Consider the following 20,429-nt stretch of genomic DNA (forward strand, 5'->3'; position numbering starts at 1 on the left):
TGAATCAGACTCATGGTGAAAATCCTAAAGCACACTAATTTCATTCATTACTGTGCAAACCCCTTTTTCACGTACGTATCTATATGCACAACTTTATGACTTCCAAAATATAGATGCATGGTTATAGCTTTATCATGATTATTTTTAGCAACATATGTTGCTAAATAATGCATGAAATCAAATTATTCATGCCATCCACTTTTAGGAAGAACTACTTTCTAATTATAAAAATAAACAAATACAAAAGCCATTAAAATAAGCTACAGGTAAATGTTCATTTTTAAACACAGTAAAATTAGACTATTCTACCTTCTTTCATTCAAAGTTGTTTTCCCAGCTGTGCCCTTAACTGTGTTTATGTCATATTTGTTTCAGTAGAAGAATGATTAATTTTTTAGGAAATAGTACAACAAACAGATTAGGCTCAAAAAAAGATCTCCCCAGGGCTTCTGCTTAAAAAAAACTAGAAAGCTACAATTACAGGACCCATGAGCATACCAAAATGGTCTGAGTGTGATGCCCCTGATACAGGGATTGTGCAGTTTAAATTGAGTAAGTTTATAAAGCATCATATATATACATACACATGACAGAAATGTGTCTGTTGAATCGCAGCCCTTTAACAGACAGATTCTAACAGGATCTGAAAACTGATGTAAGTTAAATTTAGTTTTAGAATACAGGCATTCTTAATAATAAGAGTAATTTTTAATGAAACGGAATTATTTTGTTTGAATATTTTGCATTCTTTTATTTTAGGGCAATAAGATCAAATAAGGTACTATTTTAAAAGGAAAATACAGAGATCATGAACATCTTTCAGTCTCTATTTTTATTATTTTATTTTTGTCATGGCAGAAAAAATAATTTCATTTCAGCTGCCTAAAAAGTAGCAGTGTAGTTTAAGTCTAGCTTCATTTCTTAGGCTCCCTTTATTGTTATCATCACCTTCAGGAGGAGGTTTGTCTTCCCTCTTCTGAAGAGAAACCATTGTTACTTCCAAAGAAAGCTGCTGTGCAATCCTGGGCTGTAATATCAATAGCCAGCATTCTGCAACCTGCAACCCCCTGCATAAAAAGTCAAACAGTTTACATCTGTCAAAGCCAAGTTAAACCTTCCCTAGGTATTTGGTCATTCTGATTTTACTCATCCACTTAGAGTGTGATTCCATCTCATATCTTAAGCACCAACTGCATCAAATGCTGTGACATGAAATGATTTCAAGAGGAGGGGCAGCATGGGAACATTGGCCATTCCCTAGGCTCAGTTCTGTCAGGGGACATCATGCCATGACTGGTGGACCAGAGATATAAATTACTCCATAGTCTGAAAACACAGACTTCCTAATCTTGCTCTTTTAGTTTAGAACCATACAACTGTACAAGGTAGCAGGATTTCACACAGTATTAGAAACGGTAGTTCACATTGAGGAATACAGTAATTGATTTTTTTTTTTTAATTTTAGTTTTCTTTTTTGAGGTGAGACCCAGCTGTCATATCTTGAGTTCTAATAAGAGTGCCAAGAATCTTCATATTATCCAGTCAAAGCCAACTAATGAATCCTCAGGAAAAATAACCTATTAAAAAGGCCAAAGCAAATAAAAAGTCTGGCACTTTCCAACACACAGTTTTCACAGATAACTTTTTTTATCCAATTCAACTTTTTATTCCTGAAACCTTTAGTATGAAATACTACTCCAGGAAGGCTTGTGACTGTGAGAGGCTGAAAGATGAAGATGTTTGTAGCATCACAGATAATGAAACCACTGATCAGCATGAGCAAGAATATACATAAAAGAGAAAAGCAACGAGCTGCAGAATACAGCATGAGGCAGCTTTTCAGACACTTTAATGATCTCCAAAAGGATGATTTAGTATGGTAGAAGTTCACTGAATGGCAGAGATACACTGTCTCCAAAGTAATAAGACATCAAAATGACTTCCCTGTTTTAACTTAAAATAGAAAAATTTAATTAAATGTGTCAATGGCTGTATCAAAATAATTCAGTCAGAAAGTCTTTCTAATTAGAAAGTTTTCTAATTAATGATCAACAGAGATTAGGAAATGTCTCTATATAAGACAGACAAACATCTCGCATGGACAGGTCTACTCTTTAGAAATTCCTGCTCCTAAATGGGAATCATCTGGAGCTCTTTCACTTTGGGAAGTCAAGGCAGAGTAGTAGTTATGTATAAATACAAACCTTACCACTGATGTCCTTAGCCAAATTCTCCAAAGTGTTGAAAATCTAGAAATAGCCAAGTCCACCCTATCTCCAGCCTAAGGACAATGTAGGTTTGCTTTATTCATCTGTTGAGAAGAAAAACTTTTAGGTGAAAGATCTGCCTTTTATAAAAGCACTTCTACATGGGAAGTGATAGGAAGTCATTCTTACACTGTCAGCTGATACCCTTACCAAATGGCCATGTGCTGTTTTCCCTTAGTTGACAAGCTCTCACAACAAATACTGTCTTCCTCAAAGAGAACCAGACAGCAAAAGCATACAAATATACTATGGTCACTTAAAATAAATTTTAAAAAGGGAATACATATAAATTCAGTAAGGAATTATAGGTTCTTCCTACTTTATGAGAAATCTAATTTATTATGGATATATTTTTAAGAATATTAAGAGTTTGTTTAAAGAATATTAGTCAAGCTTGCTTATTTCTCTATTTTTTCAATTATAGAACAAGCCATAAGTATTTACAGACAGAGACACTGAAAACAACCAGCTCCTGGCAGACAAGATATGACTGAACATACTGCATGAAGAGTGGCAATATTAATCTTCACTGTTTAATACAGCAACCCAAAAAGGCCATCTGTTTGTCATTTGCAAATGTTTCATAAAACCTACTGAAGCATGTGGATGGCTTGTCGGGACTCTGATAAGAGACAGGAAAAAAGAGCCACATGTATTAATTATATTCATTTCTAATTGCTTATCCTTTAGGAAATAAACAATACTGTTTCTGCTGAACATGAAACAAAAATGTTTAAAAATGCAGATGGGTGTATGGGCACAATCAGCTGCTCACAGAACACTTTGTAGAAATCCAAGCTTCATATGTGAATCCCTCATCCAATTATTTGTTCTCCCTGTTCATGGTTTATATTAATTAAACAAAAAAAATCAAAACATAAAAAAAAATCACCATCAAGAAAACAAACAAACCATCAAACAAAAAACAGGGGAAAAAACCAACAGAAAAAAAAATGTTACTTAGTATGAATTCCATGAACACTTCACTACATTATTGGTAGAAGACAAAACAGGCAGAAAGCTTTACAAAAATAGTGTTTTACAAAGCAAGACCAGCCTGATTCTTCCAGCCTGACTCGTCATTTGGGCTTGATGAGGAGCAGCAGATCAAAACACACAATAGGGGCTCACTGTGATAACTAATGAAAAAAGGAAGTACTCAGAATGATAAACTAAATCAAGCCAATGGGAGGGCCAGTGTTCATGAGTCACATCAGCTCTTTGCTCCCCACAGTTGTTTGCTGAACAAATTTAAGGTCTGCATTAATAGAAGGAGAAACTATATAAAGGCACTTGTGCTCCTAATCCAAAACGTATTATTTTTCTCTTGAACTTGAGTCTTTGTCATTTCTATTATACTTATTCTATTATACTTATTCTATTTTACTGGCAACTAGCTCCCTTTCAGTGAACAAGGTTGGGTAATTAGCAGTACTGTCAAATTTATGTCTACCAGGGGCTTTAATTACCACAGAGGAGGCCTAGTTTCCTTGGTGGGCAACCAGATTTGTGACATACTGTTGTGATCCAAGTTTTCTTATACTTCATTTTCAGGTTCTTATAATAGAAAGAAAAGTGCTCCTAAATTTGATATCTCAGCTGATTTCTACTGCATTGATTTCTATTTCTTTTTAAAAGTATCACAGTACCTCTTGAGTTGAATAAATGTGGTCAAAATATTGCCTAACCTGTCATTTTACCTGATTTCTAAAAGGATGAGTCTACCTACATTAGATAGCTTCCTCCAGGGCCAGACAGATCTTTAGCCAACTAGTTGTGACAAAACATCTAGAAGTCATACCAGAGACTAGGATGATTACAGCTTCCCCTTCCTCTCCCACATAATTCAGCACCACTTGTGCCTGACAACCCCATTCACAGCATGTCTGGCTCAAACCCCAAATTAAACATATTTTCACAATTAATTGATGACTGTCCCCAATATGTTTTCCACAGTTTTGATCTCATCTCTCATTAGCAGAAGGGATTTTGATTAGCTTTTGATCCAGAGAAGCATGGTTTAGTCTGTTACATTTTCAAACAGGATCCATTATTGAAAAGAGTCTTGCAAATATTATCTGTATGGAAGATTATATTTCACAGTGCTGGCAAAAGGCTTAGACACTGTCTGGCAATTACATTTCTGCAGCACTCTTGGATAGACATAAACTATTTTTAAAGGTGATTAATAGTATGTGTATATGATTACATTAAGGTACTTCACCTGCTCCTGCTGGTCACATGACCAGTGATCCTTAAATGAATGTGTGCATATCCTTAGTTGATCCAATGGCAAGGTAAAGTACATGATTTTATAAGTTCCACTATGTCAGATACTTTTGAAAATTGGTATGAATTACCCAAAACTACATTCAGTCTGTCCCAAGTGCAAATATCCAAAATCTCCACAGTAACCCACTGGCTTCTAAGTTACCACCCACAGCACATTGGTTAATTCCTTTCCAGTTTAATTTAAAGATTTCCAACTCCTAAACTCATCACAGAAAATACATACAATTCTTTTGGATAATTCCCAGAAACAGATTAAAAGCATGGCTCAATCTAGGATTAAACCAGGCTGTTGAAATACAGTTTAAAGTGATTTCAGACTGTAAACATTCATGACTGGGCTATGTCATAATTCGAGACAAGAAGGCAAAGGATCCCATAACCACACAGAATTTGATGGCTACTGTTGTCCTGTCCACAGAGGGTTGCCTCTCTGACAATTTTAAAGCTTTCTAATGTAATTTTTCCACCTGATTCATTCCCCTTGGCATTTTACTAAACAAATAGAAATGTGTTTTCCCCTGCACGGCATAATATGATAAACTGTGGTAAGTTTCAAGGAAAAATAATGTCCTCTTGATCAAAACAAATGATTGCAGCATCTTTATTAGAAGCTGAGACAGTATGCATCCAATGCAGGTAGTCTAAAGCATTGCAAGATGAGCAGTGCTGAAATGTATGCTATTTTTACTTCCAGCTCAATGAAGTCTTCCATTGATATTAATAGAATTGAGAAAAAGATCTATTTTATTGCCTCTGTACTAGACAAGGAAGCCTGAATATTCACTTCATACATAGAGATTTTTGTAATACATGACAGACATTGCTTAACATCTATCCACATTCTAAAACAAGTTAAAGTCTACAGTAGTATGTTTTCAGAGTCTACATCAATGTGGATGCTGTATTACTGTGAAATTAAGGCAAGCTTTTAGTTTGAAAGATTAAACTTCATAATTTCTGCTTCTGTGACTCTGTTAAGTAACCAAAACAAAAAAAAAAAAAAAAAAAAAAAAGAAGAAAGAGGTATCAGGTGATAAGCCTTGACTATATTTTTCCAGTAAAAATTAGAAAACTAGGAAAGCTGTTTTTCTTGTAGGAGAAAGTATTTTAGATAAGCTGTTAAGTTATTCAATCTGAATAACTTTTCCAGATCTTTTAACTTGCATGTTTTTTCACCCTTGATAACATTTTCTGTTGTATATGAGATGGAATTCTGTCCATATTTGCCTCCTGTTTTCCTAAAGCTTGAGGCACTGAAGTTTTTAAGAGACCTATTGTCTTTCATTGGCTTTGTTTTCTTCTAAAAAGGAACAAATTGTTTCTGCTGATACAAAGACACTTTCAACAAGAGCATTATTTTACCTATGATCAATATCATATTAAAATGTTTTGTTGACAAGAAATTTAGCTGATTTTCCCACCCCAGTTTAGCATTTGAAAGATGGGAGAAGCAAACTTCAGCTTGCAGATGGGAAAATCTTCATTTTTAGCTCATACTTTTCCCTAGGGGAAATAGTTGGAATAACTTTCGTTTTCTGCTCATCTCCATATTCTCCCTCAAAAATGGCTTTACAGCCCTAGTTGCCAGCCTTTTCATATTGCATTCTCATGTCTTCCCTTCTTCCCCATTCCCATGCTCACTCTTCATTCCCAGGCTCATAGCTCTGACTCCAGCCCAAACAGTTTCACTCCAGGTCAGGGTGGATCTGCTGCTTGTGCTTCTTTTGATGCAGCCCAGCAAACATCTGGCTTTCTGGGCACATTATCGGGTCACATTGTGCTTCTTGTCCACAGACACTCACAGGTCCTTCTCTCCAGGGCTGCTTTCAATCCATTCTTCTCAGAGCCTGCTCCTGGGGCTGCCCCAGCTGAGGCACCGCATCCTCCCTCCAGTGTGTGCAAAGGGCAGAGAGACTGAGGCAGGAGAAACCGTGCCCTAATCACTGTATAATGGAGAACTTCCAACATATGGGAAAGGAACCCCTATAGGTTGCTTTACAGAAGCTTCCTTCTCTGGAAGGAAACAAATGTAAGCATTTTTTCAGAAAGAGTTAATGGAAATTTTTAATACTTTAATTCTCTTTGTATAGAGCTACGGCAATTCATGCTAAAATCAGCATATAGTTTTGGGCAAGAGCCAGCTGCTAATTTCTCTGGTAGGTAATCAGTTAGTACCCAGCTGCAAATACCACTTCTATCACAAATTCAGTGGAATTGCAAGTGTAGCACTAATAATTATCAATGACAAACATGTTGAGCCATAGAGTCCTACTTTATGTTCAGTCAAGCATCTCTGATGCAACAACAAATTCATTCTCCCCAGTGTTTCATGAACTGTATACTGAATAATAAATTGCACAAAAGAATGCCAAGGGCTCTACTCAGGAAATTATTTACAGAGATGCTGCAGATCCTGTGGTGTCAAAAAGTCAAGCTGTGTACATATGCAGTTGGATTTTCTTGCTCTACCTTTGAAGTATTTCTTTGTGCAATCCTGTTTTCAAGAGCCCTGATGATTATATCTTTACCTTGTACCTTTTACATATTGTTGAACGTGTACTCAGTCAAAAAGAAGTCTTTCAGGATGTGTTTCTCCTGATTCAGCCACCAACACGTCTGTCTCTGAGTTTTAGAGCTGTAGATATTTTGGACTGAATTCACTTTACCAAATACTCACCTTACTTTGAACTCATGTTCAAAGAGACATGTGGCCACATAATGCTGCAGACCAGTTCCTGTCTCCTAACATGTTTTAGCTTTACTTCTGGGTTGAAATTGTCTGCATAAGCTAGAAGAGATAGGACTGAGAAGAAGTAACAAATATTCTCCATCATGTAAGGATGAGTTTCCCTCTAACTCCTTTCTCCATCAGCAGGTGCTGATAAGGCACAGATCCACATTCTAGAGCATGTATCCCTTGCTTTAGGTTCCACTTTAAGGCTCAGAGAATTATTTTTTCTGAAATTTAAGCCAATCTCACAGACTAATTTTACTCTGTACCTCTGTATCTTATTTTATGGGGGCTCTGGTCCTTGTCTAACTTCCCAGTAATTCAGTTTAGCTCACTTACACAGTGGCCTTTGGAAGCAGCACACTTCTAGGTTTGCTGATGGTTTGAGAAAGTAATCCAGCTTCCAAAGGACGAGCACTAGATCCATGTGTGGGGAAGCAGCAGAGATGTACAGGAGGAAAGGTGAGGAAGAAGGGACATGACCATCTCTGTAAAAGCAGCTAATGGGGAAGTTGGTGATATATTCCTTATCTTGTCTCTTATTTTCCTCTTGCAACTTTCACCTCTTTTGGAAGTAAGAGAGAAGCTACAATAAAGCCTCCTTCCCCAAAATATTTCAGTTTAGTGTAAAAACAATACAGGAAGAAATGTCTTGTTTTTTATTTAATCTTGGTGGGGTTCTTTGTTTGGGTTTTTGCTATGGGTGGGGATTTGTGTTTGGGCTTGGTTGTTGTTTTTTTTTTTTCAGAAGAGATGGTTCACCTTGCAATCTGCCTGTAATACATTATTTTGTGCATGCCTAAGACACAACTGATCCTCTACAGACCAAAAACACTGCTTAATAATAATCCACTTTTGAAAGCAATGATGAGGAAACACTGTTGACGTAGGTGAATTAATTGAATCATGCTTCTTCCCTTTCAGAAGCACATTCATGGCTTTCCTCTCAGTTGCTACTGTGAAATATAGTACTAATTGACATTTAATAATAGTCAAAAAACCCTGTGTTAATAATAAGTTTATTGGAAAGATTATTAATTGTTACTTGGAACATACTTGCCAGCAATTCTCTATCAATGTAATATATTATTTACAGTAGCAGTTTTCAAAGAGGTAGGTCAAGAAAGTCCATGCCATTATTCCAGATACAAAATACTAAATTAAATGCCTAAAAACAGAAAATGAAAACAGTGCTATGCCCCTAAATACTACCCATCAGTCATACTAGCCATAACAAATTATAGCCATTGAAGTAATACAAGTTTGTAGAAATTTCAAAGAAAGACAGAATATATCGGTTAATTGTCCAGAACAGAAAGTGATTAAAATTTGAAGTATTTTTTTTCAGGACATTGTCTTTTTGCCCATGAATCAGATTATATGGTTCACAAATGAAAAGTCAGAAAAGCAATAAATCTTGTCTTCTTCTTTCAGCTCAGAAATAAAAATGAGATGAAGATCTATTAAGTCTAAATCTTTGAAAGACTTGGTCTTCTCCTGACTCAGTTCAGCTTTTAAGTACTGTCAGAATTTCTTCCATGAAACAGAGTAATAAAAGCACCTGATATTTTTATTGCTTTCATTAAAGAAATGAAACAAGGTTTCTAATTCAATAGAAAAGAATCTATTTTTTGTCTAAGTGGGTCCTAATTTCCAATCAAATGATGCTTGCCACAACTTCCAACACACATTGGATTACTAGGTAACGAAGAAATATATTGTTTACATTTTGCCATATTGAAAACATTTAATAAATAATTGTAACACTGTAGGAGTTGTTCACCTAAAAGAGATTTTATCTTTTGTAATTCAAGATGAATCTTCAAGTGTAAAGATTAAATTTACTTGAAAGTCACAATTCAAATGAGTAATATTGGGAATGCCATTATACAGAACCTAACTGAAATGTAAATATGCAAAAAACGTTTTAAAAATATACAATTTAACGGGTTTTTTATAATTTATATAATTCATGATTTATCATCAGTGAATTATATCACTTAGATTAAATTTTATTAACAGGCAGAGAGCAGACAAAGGCTGAAGGGTGTATTGTGAAAACTGAGCACCTATCACTAGACCTGAAAATGAAAGCAGACTTTTCTTTGAGAATTCAAATATTGGACTGTATTTTGTAAATATTAGACAAGATCTATACATTATCTTTGAATAATAAAATGAAATTTCCAATCATGTAAAATAGTTAAGAAACTGTGGTTTCATTTTCAGTTACAGTGTTATGAATAAAACACTGTAAAAAGACAAATCCATTATTCGTTTAGTTACAGATTAGTTAAAATGTGCCCTAAAATCTTTGTGATTTCAATGTCAGTAGGTTACCAAAAGCCACAGTTTTTTGGAGATTAAATTAGTGACTTCAACCATAGCCTTTTTCTAATTACACAAATAATGTAAGCAGTAAAGCCCTGGATTACACTTCTTCCTAAAAGTAAGCAATTTGCTGTTCTAATTCTGGCCTGTGCTAAGCTTGAATCAAATTATATGCATGTTAGACATATCCAGGATAAAAACACAATTTCACAATCGAATTTCTTGCAATTGCATGTTCTGCTCTTTTTCAGACTTTGTCTCAGGAATGTTTATTACTCTTAAGCAAAGATAGATCAATTTTGAATTAATCATCAAACAGAAATAACTTTTTTGTTTATTACATGCAGAGGGACTTTTTGTTCCTACTCAAACCTACTTAGTCTTGAAGCTCAATTTCCTAAGCAGAGATGGCTTACTGAGTGATGTTGTTGGCATGATGTAGCAGAAAAGCATTATAATGGACTTTGGAAAGGATTTTTATCAAGGTCATGCTAAATTCTTAGCACCTTGGCAGGTCTTCATGTACCATGCCTATCTGTAAAATGCATATGTCAAAGGCATAACTGAAGCCAAAGACTCAAAAAGAAGCCATACCAAATCAAAGTGAAAAAAGCAGTGGTTGCTTTAGGTAAGATGAGTAAATATTGAAACAAACTGTCATGGAAAATGGTGGAGACCCCATTTTCTACTACTGATAAATTGTGTCTGAATACATTGCTGGAGAACACACATCAACAACAATTGTAACTGGCTCGGTACCCATGTGGATTTCTCTACCTGCTTGCATAGACAACAGAAAAAGGAATTGCAGATCCTTCTTTCCTTAAAGTGTATGGAGTAATGAAATAGTTAAGAATTGAGAGTCACAGAAATAATCCTGCTCCTGGTTCTGTCCCTCTTAAGTTAAATGATTTTCATTTACGTCACCATATTTCATCAGGCATTATGTGCCTGTCTGTGCTCTTGGAAATTTAGTCCTGATTGATGATAATTTTGCTGTTAACAAATATTAGTCTTAAATTCAGGAAATCAACATTTGGTTAGTAGATATTTCAAAGGAAATCAAGTATTTCACAAATAGTGTTTACCTTGAATTAAAAAGGAGGCCTGTTGTTTTCATTTCAGTGAAAAGCTCATTTAATTTAGTTAAATACTCATTTCACTCCAGAACAGAAACACCACAGCAAAACCTACCCAGGAAGGAGATGGTATTAGGGTTTTTTCCATAATCAGGCTTCATTTTCTAAAGTCTTCACCTCTTAATAGATGCAAAATTAATTAGATCACTTTATTAAACTTCACAGAAAGAGCTGGCTACTCTTTCCATGAAGAAACCATATGTTCATTGTTCTAAAACCATTTTAGAAGTTATAGCTCCCACATCAAAATAGAAGCAACTATTAGACAAATCTCTGTGGAAAATGGCATGGGAAAAGGCAATAAACACATACATCCATTTTTTCCATTTACCTGATGCTATTTAGAATGTCTGGTGTTATCCATCTCTGTTCCTGAAACATTTAATCTGTGAAATTAAAACAGTCATAGGACCCACCTCCATAAATATTTTGCATAAACATTGATAAATGAGCTGAGCAACATCCTATGATACTGCTCGTCAACTAACACTCTAAAGGAACAAATGCAGAGCAATGTAAATCCCACCATGTTTAAGAAAAATTGAAAGATCAATTCTTTTCACATCCTTTCATCTAAAAATGGTGGAAGAGATCCAAAACTACACTGAATGGTCCCAAGATGTCTGGCACAAATCACTATACAAAGCACTTTGTCCTCTAAATGCCCACGAGCAAGTTTGTCACAAAAACAATTCCTTTGCAGCACTTTATTTATGACTGGGCTGTGAAGAGTTGAGACCATTTCTCCAGTCAAGGGTGTTCAAGTTTTTCACTTCATCTTTTGACACCCTTTTTCCCTTCCCCAGGAGCAGTCATCCCTGAGAGTCTCTTTACCTTGAAAAAATATCTGTTGCCCATGGGGAGGGTGGATTCTTCTGCCTGACTTGAACCTTGCAGGACTCCAAAGAGTCTTTCCTGGCTTTGCATAGGTCCTCTGAAGTTTGGCTGGAGAACTAGCCCACCTATAAGAAAAGGACTTAAAAAATGAAAACATACAACCTACAGAAATTATTTCACCACCAGAAATTATCTATCAGTCACTCAGTCATACATGGATTTTTACTACTGGTAAAAAGGGGGTTTTAGGTTTTAAGTACTCCTACAGCATATAAATATCATTGTGATTTAAGTGTATTAGAGAAACAATTAGAGCACACAGCGTACTAATCAGCTTGGAATGAGTGTACTGGTCCCAGATAAAATACAAACTCACTAAAAGGATAACTGTGTGTCCACAGAAGTCCAACAAAGTTTCAAATCAGATTTCAGAGTTCAGAAGAACATGAGCCTGTATTTAACCATAATGGATAGCTTACTATAAAGCATCACCATGCCTTAAACTTGATATATCACTTTTAAGTTGAAAAGTATCAAGTTCTTTCAACAAAGGAATTCTTGAAGCTTTTAATCTTATGAATTTTGCAGTGCTGCATTTCCCCTTGCTGTGGCAGCTCCAGCCACCACAACTGCTCACTATCCACACCCTGCAATCCCACCCTGGTTCCCAGCTGTGCTGTGCTGAGTTGCTGAGCAGCATTCACCAGGTGTCTGGCCAGCAACAGGCCAAACAGAGCAGGCAATTTGCAGGTTTTCTCCCAGGGATGGTTTCCTTACTCACCAGCAATAGGAACTATATTTAAGTAACCTAATAACAAAAGGTCTGCTTATCTGAGAAAACGTTATTAACATTGAAGAGTAGAGTAAACCTTTGTTCTCACGGAACAGAGATACCCAGATACACAGGCAGAATGATTGAATAGCCTTTATTGCCTTGGAAAACCTGCAGAAAGATTCTGTGTTAATGAAACCCACATAAGGAATTCACCACCTTATGTGAATTACCTATATAATAGGTAATTCCTATGAATTCACCACCTTACACTTTCAAAGAGAAGCCTAGCAGCAGGGGTTTTTTCCTGAGCTCTTTTTGTCCATTTGTAGATGAATGGGAAAATAGGCAAAAATCACAAATAAAAAAGAAGGCTGTTATTCCATACAACAGCTGACTGTGCTGCCAATCCCACATGCCAGATGCTAAACTGCCATGACCAAATCTGGTGCTGACATAAATACTGTCCATACTTGTAAATTGAAATTATTTTTGGATGCAAGACATATGCACTTTTTCTTTTAATCTAGAAAGCTCAGGCATACAAGTTTAAATACATACATTACTGTTAATCAAAATATTGTTCTAGATTTTCAAACATTCTTAATTATTTTGTATAACAGGGATAAGGACAAAATTTGCTTTTTCTCTATTTTTTTTTTTTTTTCTTTCCTTTTTGCAATGCTCTTAAAAAATCTTACCAAACTTTCTGTACTATGTGATGTGCTTGGGTGGATGTCAGGATAAATTGTAAAGTTTATTTCCCTGAGAACCTTGAGTTCTGCCAAGTTAAATCTTCAGGCTGAGTGGGGTGTCCATCAGGAGCAGGTGGTGGCTCATATAGAGACAGGCTTAGTTGAATAAAAGCTTAGTTTCCAGTAAGATTCCCACTAGATTAGAAACAGGTAAACCAGGGAAAAGGACAGAAGACAGAGGAAAAAGTACATTTCTGGATGCAGCAAAAGTGAGGGAAATACAGCAGAGATCTCTGTAACTCCAGACAGATGCTGCAGGCTACCTGTACACCTCACTTCATACAAGTCTCATAGAAAATCACTGTCAAAAAGCTGCCATCCACTGCCAATATTTACACTGAAATTAACAATTTTACCCAATGTTACTAGGCAGCATTGAGTGATTCAGAAGTTTTCCACTCAGGAGACAGCCTGTCAGTTATGTCTGCCTGAGAAAGAGGCTCAGAGTTTCCTCACTATGGACAAGCTGAAGTGGACATGGCAAAGCGTTGCTCAGAGAGGCTGGAACTAGGTAAGACCCTGAGAAACCTGATCTGACTTCACAGTTGGATCCACTTTTAGCAGGGAGGTTGGACCAAATGGTCTCCAACAGTTCCTTCCCATCTAAAACTCTTCTATGATTACCTGATTTTTTGATGAAACTTGGGGTTAAGTAGAGTTTCTGACTGATACAGTTGATCACACAGTGTCAACCAGAAATAAGCTTGCCTGTGCTTACCTTCGTTCATAACTTTTCTCTGTGCAGTGAACTCATTGCCTACTATTTTTTCCATTACCATTTTTCTCTCATATCCACCTCTTCCCTGCTGTCACAGAAGGATCTCCCTTTGCCCAGATATTCAGTCCCCAAGAGTGAGCCTTAGGAAAACAAAAAAACAAAAAAAAACAAACAAACAAACAAACAAACAAAAAAAAAAAAAAACAAAAAACCAAACCAAAACAAAAAAAAAACCAAAAAAAAAGAGCTAGACTCCCAGTTTAGATGCCAGGTTCAAGACCAAAGAACAGTTTTTTCCCCTTGCTCCATCCTGGACTAGGGAATTTCCAGTGCCAGGCAGAATCTTAAAGGTATATTGTGTATTAATGTGCAAAATATAATTATTCAAAGATTTACAAACTAACTACTTCCTCACAAATTCCTGCAAAATGAGGTGCTAGGGGAAAATTCTTCATGAATGTTAACACAGGCAGTACTGGTTGTTAATTTTTCCTTTTATCCCTAGACATACTTCAGAACATTTCAGAAATATCTGAATGCCTGACACCTAATCAAGCACCAACTGAGGCAGAGAACTAGTGTGGGATATTCTTGCTCCAACTGTGAAATATTTACAAGGCTATAAACAATCAAAACCTGAAACCTGCAATGGGAATTGTAGTTATCAGGTTATCAGTTATCAGGTTATCAATTATCTCAACAAAATAAGGCTTTACCAGCCCTTCCAAAATTAATCCCTTGGTCATTACTTTAAAATTGACATTACAAACTAACAAACTAGAGCATAAACTTACATGACAACCTGCCCTCTAACTTCAAGTATCTATTAGCCATGCACTATCAGTCCAAATTAAACCTAAAATCAAGTCTGGCTGAAATCAAATTTTGTTATGTCTTCATCTAAATAAAAGCTCTGAATGGAAATGGCATGTCTCAAAAGCAGTGGCTTGGCTCAGGTGATGTTAGCTGTTACATGAATTTTGCTAAATATACCAAACTATTTTTTTTTTGGCTAACATATGAACTTCTATTTACTTCAAAAACAACTGAACTATTTCTCCACAGTTATTGCAGGGCTCAGGAAAATGTGAGAGAAGAAGATGACTGCTGGATCTCAACACCAGAGGTGAATAGGCAAGGTTGGAAAACAGGATGAGTACTGGCTACATCTTTCCAGTTTCCCAGCCAAAAGATCTGTAGTAATACAATGATTAAATGATCCTGCAGCTACTAAGGGTACTAAATAAAAAAAGGAATAAAGAGCATAGATGACCTGATACCTCTGTAAAACTATCCATGCATACTGTTTGAGAACACGCTTTGATATTTGGCTGGGTATAAGCCATGAGTAACATCACAAAACCCATAAACAACAAAAAATAAAAGAAATTGTGTGGGTACAAACTGTTCAAGTTGAAATAGGTAGCAATGGCCAAAGGTGAAGAAAACAAAGTTGTTCTAATATAAAAAACCCTGACTCTCAAAATTTAGTTCTACAAGTTAAGAAAATTAACCTTTGCACTTCAATGGCCAAAAAAACAAACAAACAAAAAACCCAAACCAAACAAACAAAACAAAAAAAAAACCAAACAAGGAATTACTATTTAAAACAGATTCAGATTCTTACTTGGATCTTAATCTTACCATTGTCTCCACTCACACTGACCTTTGCAAGATCCTACTGGACACAAGCATGAATACAGAAATCAGTTCTAGGAAATCCAGAGAGAATGGATTTATATGAGGCCAAGAATATCCACGGAAGGTGCACAAATTATTCTTTCCTTGCAGCTTCTTCCAATGTGTTTGATCATTATTATTGTATTGATGCCAAAAAACAGGGAGCTATATTTAAACTCCAAAAAAGGTACTTGGAGTTCAAAATGCTAATCATATTTACATAGAAAGGGAAGGAAACCTCACAATAACATACATATTAATTTTATTGACTTATTTGTCTTCATTAAAAACAGATGTTTTCTATAGCCAAAAAAACCCTTACCAGAAGAGAAAATCAGACACAGTTGGTTAAAGTATGGCAGTTATTTTGCCCCACCATGTGTTGTTTTTCAAGCTTCTAGCAGTCAGATGGCTGATGGAAAATAAGCAGTCATTTGTGAGGGCACAGGGAGTTATCAAATAATAAAGGCTTTGTCTGATAAAAACTGATTGGTTCTTGTGGAAAAAGAGCAAAATTCCTTCCAAAGGTTAGAATGGAATTTTTTTCCACTGCTTGGCATGTAGGCTTCTCATTTAAAATATTTTATTTACTAATTCAAGCAAAACTTGGGCTTTTTTATATATCCTTAAACACAGTAGTTCATATGATAATAAACTTACAGAAAATCAGCTGAAGTCAGATTTGACATTCTGACATCTGCTTTATAAATCTCTTCCTTCTGGTTACTTGCTGACAAGAATGATAGAGATGAGTATGTCCTGGGGAAAAAAAAAAAGGTAATTTGGATGCCATGATGATCTTAGACAGCCTCAGATTTTGTATTTTAAATTTCTGCTAGATCTGAAAAGTCTTATTAACAAAATATATAGCCCAAGAGAGGAAAAAGTAAGATCAGTTCAGGGAACTGATAAGGGGATGAATTTACCTGTATAAATAATAAATGGAGGGATGTCCTTTCTCTCCTACATATTTAAAGCTTTTTGAATTGAGCAGGTCAGAAGACTCTAAAGTGTCATTTACCAGAATTAACCAATTTTAACTTCTGCAGTACCTACCAACATGACTGTTCAGTCTCTTATCAGTTAAGTCAGCCCTAAATGAGGCTATAAGTGGTTATTAAGTGGAGGTACCTGCTGAAATCCATTATACCATAGGTACATGAGCATTAACAAAGCTGACTGCAGTCCCCCACTCTTAAAGGCACTATTGGCAAAGCCAATGTAGAGTATTCCCGCTTTTCCTTCTTCAGGGACTGGGCGCAGTAATCCCATCTCAGCTGTTTTCTTTCTAACATGGTTTCTCAAGGAAATGAGGCTTGTGCAGACAGACTGTCTGTCGCTGTAGCTGTCTGTCTCCCCAGGGACTTCAAGTTTCAGCCAAACTTACAGAGGAACAGAAGTCTCAGACATAACGTTAGACTAACAAGCTTCATAAAAATAATCACTGGGTAAAGGAGAAGTAACAAGCAAATGCTCTGATTGTGGGAAGAACCAAGCAAGTGAACGTGAGCTTTTACCTTTACTGGAGATTCCATCTGGACAGGATACCCAGCAGATGCTCTATTCATATGAAAATCTTCAATAGGAGTTTGTAATCAAGTGCAAATGCAAAGATTTTAAAAAAGAAGTTTCTTGTTTCAGGATTTTAAATAAATAATTGCTTTTTCAGAACACTGAAATGTAAACAGGGAGACAGAGGGTACGTCTTTACCATATGATCTCTCATGCTCCCAAACATTTCTGCTTTACTTAATGTTACTGGAGGTGGTGACTGAAGCAATGGATTGTGGAAGCTTCTTATTCCAGCATAATGGGTTTTTTTCTACAAATAAGAAGATTCTTCTCTCCTTTGTTTGTTGGGTAATCATTTTTCAAAATACTCTTTTCCTCCACTTTAAAATCAGTCTCAAGTTCTAGACCTGTCAATTTTTTTCAGATGCATTTGAAGTTCAGAGTATGAGATGTCTTGAAATATTTTCTGATTATTCTGAATATATTACTTTTTATCAGTTCTCCATTTTTCAAAACCCAGATACTGAGATGCTATCAGCCACCACCCAGGTGTTTTGGAAATGAATCCTTATTAGAAAAAACTACAACCTCCACTGAGTACACGGACAAGAATACATAGATTTACAAGATCAAATACAAGAATTTACTATTAATAAAAATGTATTCATTTATATACAGGCATTAACTGCTATTTTGAAACTGATATATGATCAAAGCCATAATTAGGTCTCATAACTTTTGTCAGGTCATATGCCTCAAAACAGCCAAATTAAAAAAAAAAAACAAACCAAAAACATGTTTTTTTAAATTAGTTTCCCTTCTTACAAATATCAGGGTTTAAAGACGACTCTCAGGCATCCCTTACTATGAACTTAGCCTAAAAGAAATGCTGATTCTGACTTCTACCTCTGCACAAGGCTGAGACAGCAGGACAGGGAATTCCAATTTCTGAAAACACAAGTTTGCTTCAGAGCAAACTGCAATGAACACCACTGCAATCCTTTCTGTCCTGAAACTGAAAGAAGAGCAAGGTTTTCTACAAAATCTGAAGCGGATCAGAAGCATGCTCCAGTGAGGGGTCACCCCAGCATTCCCAAAGTCACTGCAAACAAGAAGGCACTAGACGGTCGTTATGGAGATAATTATGCAGTTGCTGCAGTGGACTGTGTTGGTTTATGGTTGTAACAAAAAGAATAAGTAGCATAATAAACATGAGTCTGCATACAAACAAAATTCTGCCCTTGTAGTCACCCTTGCTGCTTTCAAGATGCATGGTTATGAATAATGGGCAATGTGTCCTTTTATTTCCAGATGATATATTGCCTAAAGAAATAAGCACAGAAGCTGCCTTCATGTCCAGGATCTTAGTGACAGTTCTGAGCAGATTTTTCCTTATATCCTTTTTTTCCCAAAAGTAACAAATATTAATGGATGGTTGTGCTCATCCCTGTTATTATTGAAGCAAAGTCAGAGCAGTTTTAGCTTGGATTACTATGGATCATAAAAGCCTTTTCAAGCACTGTTCACCAAAGTAATATACAATTTTATTTCTTTCCTACTTAGCTTGCCTATGTTATTTGTCAGCCACTTGCTAAAAGCTGGTGGTAAAATCTCTGAATTAAAAAGGACACAGGCTGCGCGAAAGACGTCATAATTGTTAGGAGATTTGGTTTCTTATTTTATAAAATGTAAAAATAAAACATTGGTTCTACATCTCCTAAACAGTATTTGTGTTGACTTGCAGCAATAACTTGTTGTCATAAGGAGTTACAGATCTGTAACTCCCTTTTGAAGGAATTTGTGTCAGAAATTTGCCTGTCCTTTTCAGACATGTAGCTACACCCCGACACACCCCCTGAGCAAACTCACAGCTGTACTTGATGTGGTGTCTTGGTGTCAGCCTGGAGAATCCTGTGGCACTGTGAGCTGAGGTTCCACACTTTGATCTCAGAATGGAGGCCCACAGTTCACACCTCGGGGAGAAGGCGATGCAGAGGAAGGCTGTACTGATCTTCTAGATGGGCTTTTTAATTGCTTTTGTTTTCTCTTCTTTTTTTTTTTTTTTTTTTCTATGCAATGCACCACCTCCTGTGCTTTCTCCCACTCTGTAAGCCCAGGCACACTCACCTGACAGGTCGTCTAACAGTGACCATTCATGATTGCCATATTCAGATCTGATGTGGGGTCTTGGAATGAGACAGAAAATGTGCAGAAAAGCACCATGAAAAGTATGAGGGGGAGCAGGACGTAGGAGCCAATTAAATGAGTCACACACTCAATATAAGATACTTCAAGAACCTTCTCAATCTCCTACCAGTGCTGCATATCCACAAAATGGGTTTGAACTCCAACTCCTGACACATACAGCCACTCTAATGCTGTATCCATGAACAATTAAAGCCCAAGAGTGAGACTGTCAATCTTCCTTTACCTTATGATTGATATTGCAAACACTTTATATATTGCTGTGGGGTAGTATCCATGTTTCATTAGAAAATCCACTTGCATGTTCTCTCTTTAGATAATATTTTACAGTTACTGTAGGACGTCGCTACATCCATTATAATGCAAAATGAAGCTGGTGTTCTGAAAAGATTTCCTGCTTTATTTTGAATATGTGAGAGAGACATAGTGTTCCAAGAAATAAGTAATGCCTGAGGGCATGCAAAATCACCTTTTAAAGTCCATTACCCAGGCTTATTTGCATGAAGAGCTGCATTTTAAAGGTTAAGTTACCTGTTATCATAGAAAAGCTACTATACTGCTTTAAAATAGACTGCTCAAGGCCATGACAAATTACTTTCCCAAATGTCCTTACTTTTAAAGGCTCAATTCAGTGAACCAATAACTTACTGTTAATTTGTAACATTTTCTCAAGTTCTGCCTACGGAATAGAAAATTAAAATAAATTATCCTCCAGTGCTTAACAATGCCTTCCTTGCATATAAATATGTTCTGAAGATTTGAATACTGCTTAACAAGGTCTTTGGGTGTTTTTGAGGTCTGCAAATTCAAAGACTTACAGACCCCAAAAATCTGTAAGGCACACAAAGATAATGACACCTCCATTTTTCCAAGCTTTGATTTCAAGAGCAGATCTATCTCAAAATAAGAAGTCATCTCAGAATGTTCATTTATTTTTCATTCAATGTATGAAACACACTTTTGGATGGAGAATATCTCAGTTTAGGCTCTTTCAGTGTTTTAGAAATTATCCAGGACATAAATTGCATGTTCAGTCAGTAAGTTGATGGTGCCAACACACAGCAAGTAAAATAAATAAATTTGATAAACAGAGATATTTAAGATGTATCTGATAATATTTTCCCTATCTTTTGTCTTGTGAAATCCTTGAGAAAACAAAGACATCAGGGAGGACTGCAATTAACAGCAAA

General features: G+C 36.1%; 1 long non-coding RNA gene across 2 annotated transcripts; it reads right to left on the reverse strand.

Annotated features, from left to right (window-relative positions):
* Window positions 1-829: 829 nt before the first annotated feature.
* On the reverse strand, window positions 830-19,185 carry LOC111932228 (uncharacterized). Of its 2 annotated transcripts, XR_015285570.1 has the most exons (5): window positions 17,941-19,185; window positions 17,040-17,195; window positions 16,183-16,281; window positions 11,595-11,722; window positions 830-1,067 (listed from the first exon to the last, which is right to left on the reverse strand). It is a non-coding gene; the product is annotated as an uncharacterized LOC111932228 (long non-coding RNA). The 2 variants fall into 2 exon arrangements; XR_015285569.1 differs by lacking the exon at window positions 830-1,067 and having other exon boundaries at window positions 8,291-11,722.
* Window positions 19,186-20,429: the final 1,244 nt, after the last annotated feature.

This window comes from Cyanistes caeruleus, chromosome 4 (genome assembly GCF_971803275.1).
Source record: "Cyanistes caeruleus chromosome 4, bCyaCae1.hap1.1, whole genome shotgun sequence".
Lineage (NCBI taxonomy): Eukaryota > Metazoa > Chordata > Aves > Passeriformes > Paridae > Cyanistes > Cyanistes caeruleus.